Source organism: Ranitomeya variabilis, chromosome 4 (assembly GCF_051348905.1).
Source record: "Ranitomeya variabilis isolate aRanVar5 chromosome 4, aRanVar5.hap1, whole genome shotgun sequence".
Classification (NCBI taxonomy): domain Eukaryota; kingdom Metazoa; phylum Chordata; class Amphibia; order Anura; family Dendrobatidae; genus Ranitomeya; species Ranitomeya variabilis.
The window spans coordinates 745,645,401-745,658,043 of record NC_135235.1 but is presented as its reverse complement, the minus strand read 5'-3'; the positions used below and the strand labels follow the sequence as shown (position 1 = coordinate 745,658,043).

General features: G+C 45.9%; 1 protein-coding gene across 1 annotated transcript in view; it reads right to left on the bottom strand.

The window, feature by feature from the left end:
- LOC143768074 (uncharacterized) overlaps nt 1-12,643 on the bottom strand; it is an 804,664-nt gene that overhangs the window by 477,936 nt on the left and 314,085 nt on the right. The gene's annotated exons all lie outside the window — the stretch shown is intronic.

The following is a 12,643-nucleotide window of genomic DNA, read 5'->3' as shown; positions in this document are numbered from 1 at the left end:
TAACGAACACCGCGCTATTTTAAATCCCCTGGAAGAGGATTCCGGACTTTGGGCATGCGCACACCACTACGCCACCAACGGAAAACTACGCCAAATCTGGGGGAAGACAACGCCCATGCGACCTGACCAGCCTGATTGACAGGCGAAAACGGAGACTTTGCAAAGTTATTTCGGCAACTTAGGTGGGTAATAAACGCATAACACACACACTAATGTAACGCCCACCTCTGCCCCTATTTAACGCTATTTTTATCCCATCTTCCAAAAACGTGGTGACAGGTTTCCTTTAAGTACTGATCAGCCAAAGTCTAAACTGGAAGAGGACGAAAGATCAAGATGGTAGGGTCTATAAAAAGGTGGAAGGTGATGACCACGTTGCAAATTAGATCAATGGAGACATCTGCCTTCTCCACCCAGCACGATGGCTCGTGCTGAGTGAGCTCTTACTCCCTCTGGTGGAGACTCCCCTCTGGCCGAATAGGTCAGGCAGATGGCATCTCTTATCCAGCGGGCGATATAGTTCTTTGTGACACTCAACTCCTTTCATGACCCTGGAAGGAATCAGCGCCCTACTTTGCCTCCAAGCCTGAGTCCTTCCCAAGGAATCTAGTGCAGCTCTCTTAACATCTAGAGTATGGAACCTTTGTTCTTCAGCTGTAGCAGGGCTATCATAAAAAGGTGGTAAATAGATCTCCTGGCTCCTATGAAACCTAGAAGTGACTTTCGGTAAATAGGCTGGGTCTGGTTTCAAAACTATCTTATCTTCATAGATCATCAGGAAAGGGGGATCTTCTGATAACGACTGAATGTTACTGACCCGTCTCGCGGAAGTTAAGGCTACTAACAGAGCTATTTTAAGGGTCAGCGCTTTCACTGAGTCCGAGTCTAAGGGTTAAAAGGGAGGGCCCATCAATGTATCTAGTACAAGCTTTAAATCCCATGGAGGCAATCTAGCAATTATGAACTGGGTTACTGCGCTCAGAGGCCTTGATGAACCTAGTGATCCACCTCTTCCCTGCCACGTTATAGTTATACAATGCCCCCAATGCCAACACCTGTACCCTAAGAGTATTGATTGATCATCCCAATTCTCGGCCCTTCTGCAAGAACTCCAGAATCACCTGAATTGGAACCTGATCTGACAAGGAAGCGTAGTGGAACCTTAAAAACCTTTCCCAGGTTTTACAATAAATCTTTGTAGTGACTTCCTTCCTACTCTTTAGTAAAGTAGCAATTAAGGGCACTGAGAACCCTCTCAGCAGCTTCCTCTCAAATTCCACGCCATCAAGTGGAGACCCTCCATCTGAGGATGACGGAATAAGCCCTGAGAGAGAAGCTCTGGGCTCGTTGGCAGCACCCACGGGTCGGTCACAGACATCGCCCTTAGCCAGGAGAACCATGGCCTCCTGGGCCAGGAGGGGGCAATCAGTATTACCCTCGCCCCCTCCTCCCTGATCTTCCTGAGGACCAACTGAAATCAAACACATTGGGGGAAACGCATATGCCAGAGTATAATTCCACCGGACCTGAAGGGAATCTATAATCTCTGGCTGGTCCGATGCCCGTAGCGATGCCAACCTCCTGACCTGCCTGTTTGTTGTCGCAAAAAGGTCTACAACCGGAAGACCCCATAGATGTACTATCTGCTTGAAACCTGCCGATCCAGGGACCATTCCCTTTGGCGCAGGGAGTGTCGGCTGGGATAGTCCGCCTGAAAATTGTGCTTCCCCCTTATATGGAGTGCCAATAGGAAGAGGTGCTTTTCGGCTAAGGTGAGAATGTTGCCTGCAGTGGACATCTGTGATTGTGACCTTGTCCCCCTTGATGGTTTAAATAGGCCATTACTGTCATGTTGTCGGTGTGTATCCGCAAATGGGAACCCTGCAGAGATGGTAAAAACTGTAGAAACACATTTTACGGCCTTAAGCTCCTTTAGATTTGAAGAACAGTGAGCTTCCCTGGCAGTCCACATCTCATGGGCTAGACTGTCTCCCCTGTGAGCTATATTGTCTGGCTTTATTCCCCATGGTACCCCTCTGGATAAATGTAGCGGGTTTAGCCTCCAAACTAGACTGTTGATCGTGGCAACCGACTAACGCCACTTTCCTCTCAGATGGCCCTGCAGCCTCTTTTCTGCTTCGAGCACCTCGTTCTGCAGTGTGCTGGTGTGGAACTGAGCCCATCCGTACAGCTGGCATGCAAGACGTCATGGAACTCAGCAGGGACATTGCGTCTCTTAATGTCAGATCTGGATTGTCTCTTACTCCACTGACTTTGCGGATGATGGCCAACTTTTTGTCCTCCGGTAGAAAACAATGTTGGTCTGAGTCCAGAAGAATGCTCAGGTGTTTCTGACGGGTTGAGGGAACTAGCCGCGACTTCTCCAGATTGACCCGAGACCTTGCAGAGATAATTTTATATAGTTTAGCCAGGTACTGCACTGGACGTCCGACCCTCCTACTATTAGGAAATCATCCAGGTATGGTATGACCAGGGTATCCTGTTGTCTCAAATAGGCCATGACTTCCGCAATTACTTTAGTAAATATACGCGGTGCCATGGACAGAACTAACGGCATAGTGGTGAATTGAAAATTCCTAACCTGGACGCCTAGCTGTACCGCCACTCTGAGATATTGCTGGTGATCCTGGTAAAAAGGCAGATGGTAGTAGGCATCCTTTAAATCCAGGACTGTCATGAAACACCTGGGAAACAGAAGTTTAGTTGCAGACTTGATGGATTCCATTTTAAAAGTATGACACTGCAGGAGCCTATTTAGCTTCCGGAAATTTATAATGGTTCTAAATGAACCATCAGGTTTGGGAATTAGGAATAAGGGAGAATAAAATCCTTTTCCTTTCTGGCCCCTAGGGACTTCCACGAGGACCCTCTTTTTCTTCAACTGTAAAATTTCTATTTCCAGGGCCTGCTGCCGGTTGGGGGAATTTTTGAAAGTTGTTAACAGGAAGGAGTCCGGAGGAATACTCCGAAACTCCAATTTTAGCCTGGATGATATAATACCAAGGATCCAGGCGCTGGATGTTATATGGACCCACTGATTAAAATATTTTTACAAATATTTCATTCAGCTCGGGGCCAAACAAATACTCACCCCTGCATGGAATGGCACATAATTTTGCTCTAGCATGCGCGTCCCCCTTCCAGCTCTTCAGCCAGATCACTCGGCAGCCAGCGTTCGACAGGCCAGCAGAACTAGCGGTCAACCATAGAGAATCCACTGAAGCATCTGCCAGGTAATCCGCCCCGCTGCGAATTTGTGAGAGGGAGTCTAGCAACTTGCCTTTAGGGAACTTAGAACGTAACTGATCCTCCAGCTGGTTCAGCCAGACCATCATGGATCTGGCTGTGCGGGTGCTTGCAACTGCTGGCTTAAAAACCCCAGCCGATGACTCCCACACCCGCTTCAGGAGCATGTTTGCTTTTGTCAGATGGATCCTTCAGAAGAGCTCCATTTTCCAGCAGTAGTGCAGATCTGTTTGATGCGGAGGCCATGGCTGCATCCACCCTAGGAATCTTAACCTATTCCGCCAGTACATCATCCTCAAATGGGTATCTCCTTTTGCGGCGGATAGCATGAATCCCTTATCCCATTCTCTCTTAATGAGGCTTTTAACTGTGTTTATTACTGTGAAGGACTTACTAGTCCTCTGACACAAGCCTGCAAACATGAGGTCCTTAGCAGATTTGGGCTCTCTACTGTCCTTGACCCCCATGGTGACTCGCACCGATCTCACCAATGAGTCCATATTTTCTATGGGGAAGCAAGGCCTCCCCTCCTCGTCCGAAGATGATGAAGGGGACACTGAGGACTCAAACTGCTGCCCCCCCATCGACGGACTAGATCCTGAGCTCTAAAGCTAGCTCTTTTATGGGCCTCTCCCTTAAGGAAGCTCCTAATTTCTTCCCTGATAACAGCCTTTAGATCCAATGAATGAACAGGAGCCTCCTCCTCCAGGGTCTGGCATATGCAGGACTGACAAAGCCTTTTAGCATAGCTGTCAGGCAGGGGTACTGTGCACAAAGCACAATGGTTGTGCTTAGTTTTTGCCAAATTCTTAACCTGAACCTAGCGCACAGAAGGGGGAAATTCTGCTTACTAGGTGATCATACACACACCACCCGAAGCTGTGTCTCAGTGGAGTACAGGTTCCGGAGGAGGGGATACAGTGCACAACGTAGCGGACCCAGATGGCTGCCAGCTCTGTTCACCATTCTTGCCAGTGGTCTCGCTCACCCTGGAGCCACCGCTGCTCCTTTTGCGCTGCTCTGACACCTCCGCAAACGGTGCCTACATATCGCCCAGAGAGGACATTCTTGCCGCACACTGCCCTGGCGTCTGCCTAAGAAGGCCCGGCCATGCTTCCTCTCCTACCCGGTCTCCCTGGAGGTTCACACCTCCACTTCAAGGTCATGGGCGCTTTACTGCTGCTGCGCAAAGACGATGCCATCCGGCTTTCTGGATGAATGCAGAGAGCCCCACTCCACCTGCGCTGCGCCCACGTGACCCAGGACGGCCTTCCCCGGACTCTAGGATCGCGACATCCATCTGCCAGACGAGGAGGGGTCTGCGTGCAGAGCACCCCCGACGCTGCTTCTGGCGTCCCAGGCTCTGCCGTTCCCTCAGATACCACAGAGGTTGCTTGGACCCAGGTGTCTTCCTGCAGGTTCCCACTTCAGGACAGGATCCCAACTGAGGAGGCAAGGGGAACCGTCCCCCTTTTTAACCTGTAGGTTCCTGTCCTGATGGTGGGCGAATCACCTCTCTCATTGGGTGCTGTCGTGGCGATAGGAAAATACATATTGCATTACTTTTCCATTAACACCACAGTGGGCGGTTTTCAACATCCTGGCAGATAGTCATCAAAATATACCGAGACAGATTAGATCATCACTAATTATTTGGGCCTCTGCTACGAGGAAGAGTATCCTCCATCATTGGTTAAAGCCAGCGCCATCAGCACTAACACTTATTCAATCCAAATTTACATTTTTGTTTAAAATGGATTGGCTCGACACACTGACAAAGAAAACGTGACCGGGAAATTCTTTGAAAGATGGGTGTCCTTCATTCCCACATTACCAGACAACACTAAAGATAGATTGAGGAAACAATTCGAACATACCACATGGTACTTTAGTTGAGACACTTCATAATCGGATTCCAATACCATAGTCATTGACGTTATGCGAGAGTTCAATTCGCACACGGTGGGAATGGGAGGAAGGTTTTTTTCTTTTTTTGGTTAAGTGTTAAATTCATGGTATTTGTTGGATATCATTGGCTGTATGTACTAATTTGCATTTAATAAACAAAGTTAGCAAAAAAAAAAAAACTCTTTGCTAGGACATATAAATAACTACAGTGGGGAAAAAAAAGTATATAGTCAGCCACCCATTGTGCAAGTTCTCCCACTTAAAAAGATGAGAGAGGCCTGTTATTGACATCATAGGTAGACCACAACTATGAGAGTCAAAATGAGAAAACAAATCCAGAAAATCACCTGGTCTTACTAATTTTGCAAATTATGGTGGAAAATAAGTATTTGGTCACCTAAAAACATGCAAGATTTCTGGCTCTCACAGTCCTGATACTTCTTCTTTAAGAGGCTCCTCTGTCCTCCACTCATTACATGTAGTAATGGCACCTGTTTGAACTTGTTATCAGTATAAGACACCTGTCCACAACCTCAAACAGTCACACTCCAAACACCACTATGGTGAAGACCAAAGAGCCGTCAAGTTTAGGGTAGATACAAATACAAAAGCACCGCACTCAGAGTGTGCACTCTATTGATCCCTAAGTTTTCATGATTAGTCAATACTTTACAAGATTACATATGACCACTGAATATGGTTGTAGGATAATAAGCCACAGAAAACATAAATAGGAATATAAAGGACCAGTGTCACTACTGTATTTCAATATATGAAAGGAAGAAGCTATATGCCATAAAAAGTCAAAAATTTATTGACATATTGAAAATAACATTGTAATAAAATGTAAAATCAATAGGGACAGCAAATGCAAAAAGAAGGCCGCAAAAAGGGACCAGTGCCAATATTAAGTGCTAACTACACAATAAATCACAGTTTTGTAATATTGCCCTAAGCCCAAAAAGATATTAATAACAAGCAGATATGTATTATCAAGGTGTGGCGCAAAAGAACTTCCAATTCAAGACAGATATCTACTCGCCTAAGGTCAAAAAGATGCAGGTAGAGTGTGCACTAAGGGTTAAAGATGCCCAAACAAATGCCAATAGCTGCAAGCTATGTTACAGATCAAAGAAGGGGGAGGGACAAGTGTTAAAGAGTGTAGTAAATCAGTTTTGTAGTGAAGCCCTAGCCACCCCTCCCCCCCAAATATATTTTTTTATTATATGTAATATGATAGCAAGCATATATTTGTATTATCAGAGGTATGGAGCAAGAACTAGCTTCCAAATCAAGACAGATATGTGCTTGCCTAAGGTCAAGGAATGCAAATAAAATGTACACTAAAGGTTAGAAGTATCCATATGAGTGCTAGTAGCTACAGGCTATATAAAAGACCAAAGGTTAGGTACAAGTGTTATAAGATGTATAAGGCACTTTACCTAGAAGCGGCAGAGGAACCCCGACGCGCGTTTCGGATGTAGCCTTGTCCAGGGGAAGCGTGTATGTAAGTGCCATCTTGCTGTGTTTATATATCATGTCTGATTCATTGGTGGTAGCGGCTTGATAGCAGTGCTTCCGCTGGCAGACCTGCATGACGTCACCTCAGCGTCACATGATGCCTGATCTCCTTCCTGCTCGACACGTCAGAGCAGGGGGAGGGACGGGCAGCAGCCTATACTATCTCCAAGGTGACGACACATTGTATTTCAATATAGTACATAGAGAGAAAAAAAATCTAGCAAGTACAAAGACTATAGCCACAGTGGAGCGCTATTGCCAGAAAACCATATATTGAGTGTTATATTAAATTGATCTAGACAATCATAAGAAAAAAAGTGTTAAAAAGTGCTTTAAGTGCATAAAGTGCTAGCTAAAGTGCAAGCTAAGGTATAGGTAAAAGTACTTTAGGGTAATATATCTTAATATGAATAGCAGCATACATAGTACATACACATTGAAAGCAGAGCATGGTTGTAGGCTTAAATGAATAAATAAAGCAAGTGTACACACTTGCCTGCAAATCTGCCATGTTCGCCTGCCAAGATACCACTCATGCTCGCCAGTACCTGCCTGCCTGTTGGGCCAGTCACTATACCAGCCGTGCCAGCGTTCCAGCCTCCTGTCTCTTAGGGGGTCACCTGACATCCATCTGAGGTCAGTACTGGTGTAGCACCTGGCCCTGACTCCCTCGTCTCTCAAAGGATCGTGGTATCGTCAGCCGCTGTGCATCCGAGGTCGGTCTTGGTGAGGCACCTAGTCAAGCCACTCCAGACTCTTCTCGGATCAGGCACAATGGTTCCTCCAATCACAGTCCGTTACACGTATATTTTAGCAGGAACATTAAACTCTACTGGAATGAAGGACAAATGGTGGAGGAAAATGCAGCCAGCTATGTGGCCAACCTGAGTTTGTTCCAAAGATGAAAGAACACCAGCAGGGCTCAAATGACAAGTTTATCTTTCAGAGACTAGTCATACACTATCCATTTAGCTCCATCTATCCCTATATGAGAAATGAAGGTACCAATAGACGTGGTACTTAGTGATCAGCGAGTATACTCGTTGCTCGGGTTTTCCCGAGCACGCTCTTGTGTTCTCCGAGTATTTGTAACTGCTCAGAGATTTAGTTTTTGTTTACGCAGCTGCATGATTTACAGCTGCTATCCAGCCTGAGTACATGTGGGGGTTGCCTGTTTGTTAGGGAATTCCCACATGTATTCAGCCTGTCTAGCTGTCGAAAATCATGCAGCTGCGACAACAAAAACAATCTCCGAGCACTCACAAATACGCCTCGGAGACACCCAAGTATGCTCGGGAAAACCCGAGCAAAAAGTATACTTGCTCATCACTAGTGGTACCCCATAGCAAACTCCCGCCCGCCAAGGTAGGAACCACTATACGCACAAAACAACCAATCCACTACAGAATCCTGAAAGTATTGTCTAGTAGAGGAAATTCGGCAAGAACCATTCAGTAAAGGCCATAGTGTTTAAGTACAGAACAGCCTCATTAAGGCTACGTTCACAATTGCGTTGTGCGCCGCAGCGCACAACGCAAACAAAAACGCAGCAAAACGCATGCACAACGCTGCGTTTTGCGCCGCATGCGTCGTTTTTTCTATTGATTTTGGACGCAGCAAAAATGCAACTTGCTGCGTCCACTGCGCCCCGACGCGGGCGCCGCAGCGAAGCATGCGGCGCAAAACGCAAGTGCGACGCATGTCCATGCGCCCCCATGTTAAATATAGGGGCGCATGACGCATGCGGCGCCGCTGCGGCGCCCGCCGCTAATGTGAACGTAGCCTACTAGAGATCCTCCAATAAAATGATCATGCCCGTATCTCCAACATAAATATATATAAGGAATATAAATGGAAACAAAAGTCGAAAAAACAGTGAAAAATGTTTATTCGAGTAATCAAGTCCTGGAATTAATGGTCAGATGACCTGACTTTTCAAGAACATTCTTGGGGTCCACATTCTGGAGGATACAGACGTAGGCATGTGGATGAGAATTTGTCTGAACAATAGTTAAGTCCTGGTATTGTGAAATGAGGTAAAATGTGTTTTACTGATTAATATAAAAATAATATTTTTCTTCTCTAATAAAAATTACTCTCTACTCGGGACCCCAAAACAGAAAATATAAAATATTTAAAGAAAAAAAAAAAAAAAAATGATACCACACAATTTGTCTTATTCATGTCAATAATTTGTGTGGTAGATTTCAAAACAGGGGGTGACACAAAGGCCTGGTTGGGATGGGCACATAGGGCAATAATATCGGGAATCACTCCTTTTACCGTTCTTCCTACAAACCCGGCATCTTTTTTGTGGATATTTTTGGGTGGAAGTGGCAGGGACAACGTGAATAAAATGTCGCTCCGATAGTCTCCGGACATCCTCTGACTCGAAGACTGCCTCCTGTGCCTGCATTGAGCCAAAAAGGAGACACTCGATAATTTTCTCCTGGTACTGAAGAAATGTCAGTTCTCCTTGTGACCTTTTATAGAGTACAAAGCTATTGTAGGTAGCAATTTGAATGAGGTAGATTGCTACCTTTTTGTACCAGGCCCTGGTCTTCCTCCTCACCAGATACGGTTGAAGCACCTGGTCCGAAAGGTCAACGCCTCCCATATATTTATTAAAGTCTGTGACGCAGACTGGTTTTTTCTTGTCCCTAGTGGCACCCCTGTCTCTGACCGTAACATGGGTGTCCGCGTGCAGAGTGGTCAGCATGTAAACGTCCTTCTTGTCATTCCACTTCACTGCAAGAAGTTGGTCACTTGCAAGCGAGAATGACGCCCCCTTCTTCAAACGTCTGGACACCAACTGTGTTGGAAACCCCACTCTGTTTTCCCTGACAGTCCCACAGGCCCCAGTATTTGCAGCGTGAAGAGATTGGTATAGGGGGATACTCGTATAGTAGAAGTCTGTGTAAACGTGGTACCCTTGATGGAGAAAGGGCGTCATTAGCTCCCAGACAATTTTACCTGGGATGCCAATTGTCGGGGGGCAATTTGGGGGGCTAATTTGGCGGTCACTACCTTCGCAAACTATAAATGTGGATGTGTAGCCTGTTGTGCTCTCGCACATTTTGTAGAGCTTGAAGGTGTATTTTGCTCGCTTGGAGGGGACGAATTGGCGGAATATCAGACGGCCCTTGTAACTCATTAAAGACTCGTCGACTGCCACATTTTGCTCAGGTGTGTATGAATTTATAAATAAATCTTTCAGGAGGGAAATAAGGGGTCTCAATTTGTTTAGGCGATCGTCACTTCTTGGGGGGGCTTGGGAATTGTCACTAAAGTGAAGAAATCTCATAAGGGTTTCATAGCGGGCTCGGGACATGACAGCTGCAAATACAGGGGTGCTGTGGACAGATTTTGGTGCCCAGTAGGAGCGGAGTGTGTTCTTTTTTACTAATCCCATGTTCAGGGTAAGGCCTAAAAATTGTTTTATTTCAGGGACATTTGTGGGGATCCAGGAATTGGAATGAAACGATGTGGGTTTTTGGGAAATGCATTGACGGGCATATAAATTGGTTTGGTGGGCGATCAATTGTAGGACTTCAGGGGTAATGAAAATTTGGAAAAAATCAAAGGGAGTAAAATTGGCTACATCAACCTTTATACCAGGGGTTGCTAAAAAAGGGGGAATTTGTGGGGAAAAGGAACTGTTGTGATGCCACAGCATTGGGGGGACTGCGGTACTTGTTCCTTCCTCTGTATCTTCAGCAGTCATGACCCAATCCACTACCATCGGGCTGTCGGATCCTGTGGAGAAAGATTTGTTGTCAGTCGGCTCTGCTTCAGAGGCAGATACTGTTTCACTGCCGGAGCAAAGCAAGTTGAACGCCTGCTCCACTCTGAATGTTCTGCGGGCCATTAATATTTTCTATATGCCTGCCTAACAAAAAAGCCTAAACCTAGCCTAGCCCTGCTAGACCTAAACCCAACCCTGCTAGACCTAAACCCAACCTAACACTGCTAGACCTAAACCTAATCTAACACTACTACACCTAAACCTAACACTACTAGACCTAAACCTAACACTACCAGACCTAAACCTAATACTGCCAGACCTAAACCTAATCTAACACTACCAGACCTAAACCTTAAGGTACCTTCACACTCAGCAACTTTACAACGAGAACGACAACGATCCGTGACGTTGCAGCGTCCTGGATAGCGATCTCGTTGTGTTTGACACGCAGCAGCGATCTGGATCCCGCTGTGATATCGCTGGTCGGAGCTAGAAGTCCAGAACTTTATTTCGTCGCTGATGACCCGCTGTCATCGCTGGATCGGTGTGTGTGACACCGATCCAGCGATGCGTTCACTTGTAACCAGGGTAAATATCGGGATACTAAGCGCAGGGCCGCGCTTAGTAACCCGATATTTACCCTGGTTACCATTGTAAAAGATAAAAAAAAAAAAAACAGTACATACTCACATTCTGATGTCTGTCACGTCCCCCGGCATCCACAGGGTTAAAACTGCTTTCGGCAGGAGCGCTGCTAATGCCGCACTGCCGAGAGCTTCCCTGCACTGACTGTGTCAGCGCCGGCCGTAAAGCAGAGCACAGCGGTGACGTCACCGCTGTTACTGCTGGCGCTGACACAGTCAGTGCAGGGAAGCTCTCGGCAGCGGCGCGTGCATTGGTAACCAGGGTAAATATCGGGTTACTAAGCGCGGCCCTGCACTTGTAACCCGATGTTTACCCTGGTTACCCGGGTGCTGCAGGGGGACTTCGGCATCGTTGAAGACAGTTTCAACGATGCCGAAGTCGTTCCCCTGATCGTTGGTCGCTGGAGAGAGCTGTCTGTGTGACAGCTCCGCAGCGACCACACAACGACTTACCAACGATCACGGCCAGGTCGTATCGCCGGTCGTGATCGTTGGTAAGTCGTTTAGTGTAACGGTACCTTAACACTGCTACACCTAAACCTAACACTACTAGACCTAAACCTAACACTACCAGACCTAAACCTAACACTACTAGACCTAAACATAATTAACATACTAAATTAGTATTTATTTTACCTTTGAAAAACTGTAGGCCTAGCCCTAATCACAAAAAATGAAAAAAAAATATCATAATAATAATTAAAAAAAAAATGTAACTTGACAATGGCGATAACACAGAATGAGGAGGTAATCAATGATGTTTAGAAGATTTACAGAAAGGGAGCTAGAAATGTGATTTTTGCGACTTTTTTCTCACTGACAAGGCAGCACTTTGGGTGCAGTGTATCTCTCTTCTCTCCCAAAACAACTACAAGCAGAGAAGTTCTATCCAAGTGACTGCCCACCTTTATACCCTGTGGTCCTAAGCGCCGTTTGGATTTATTTTCTTATCTCTATTTTAGAATTTTTTGACAACAGGTGGTACTTGTCCACCAAACTAGGCAGCTAAGATCAGGCTACATTGTTCAGTGCTAGTGGCTTTTGGTATTAGATTACATATAATGCAATCTTTATCTGTGCCTTCTCTGTATTTAGCAGTCACTACTCACCTGAATGGTTATCTGTAGGAATCTCCTCTGTACACCGCTCATCGCCCCTCACATATGTCTCTGTAGTGTTAATATAGGTCAGATCTTCACCCTGAAACAAATATTGTAAAAGTCACAGACAGATGGAGAAGTCACATCTATGATCAGCTCTAATCCTGCCATCTCCACCGTTCTCATCACACAAGTATAAAACACATAATACTGGTGGATAAAACAAGACTGAGCACAAGACCTTCACAGCCATCTACACATCATAGGGGAGATCTCATGACACCTTCTCTCCATCTACCTGATGATCCTGAGGAACATTGGGATCTTCTTGGTTACAGTCTTGTGGAAGAAGAGGACTGGGACATCTCTCTGGTATTGTCCTCTTACTGGATAAATCTGGAGGAAGCACATACAGGGACTGAATTCATTCTTTACATACAGATAATTATAGGCCGTGT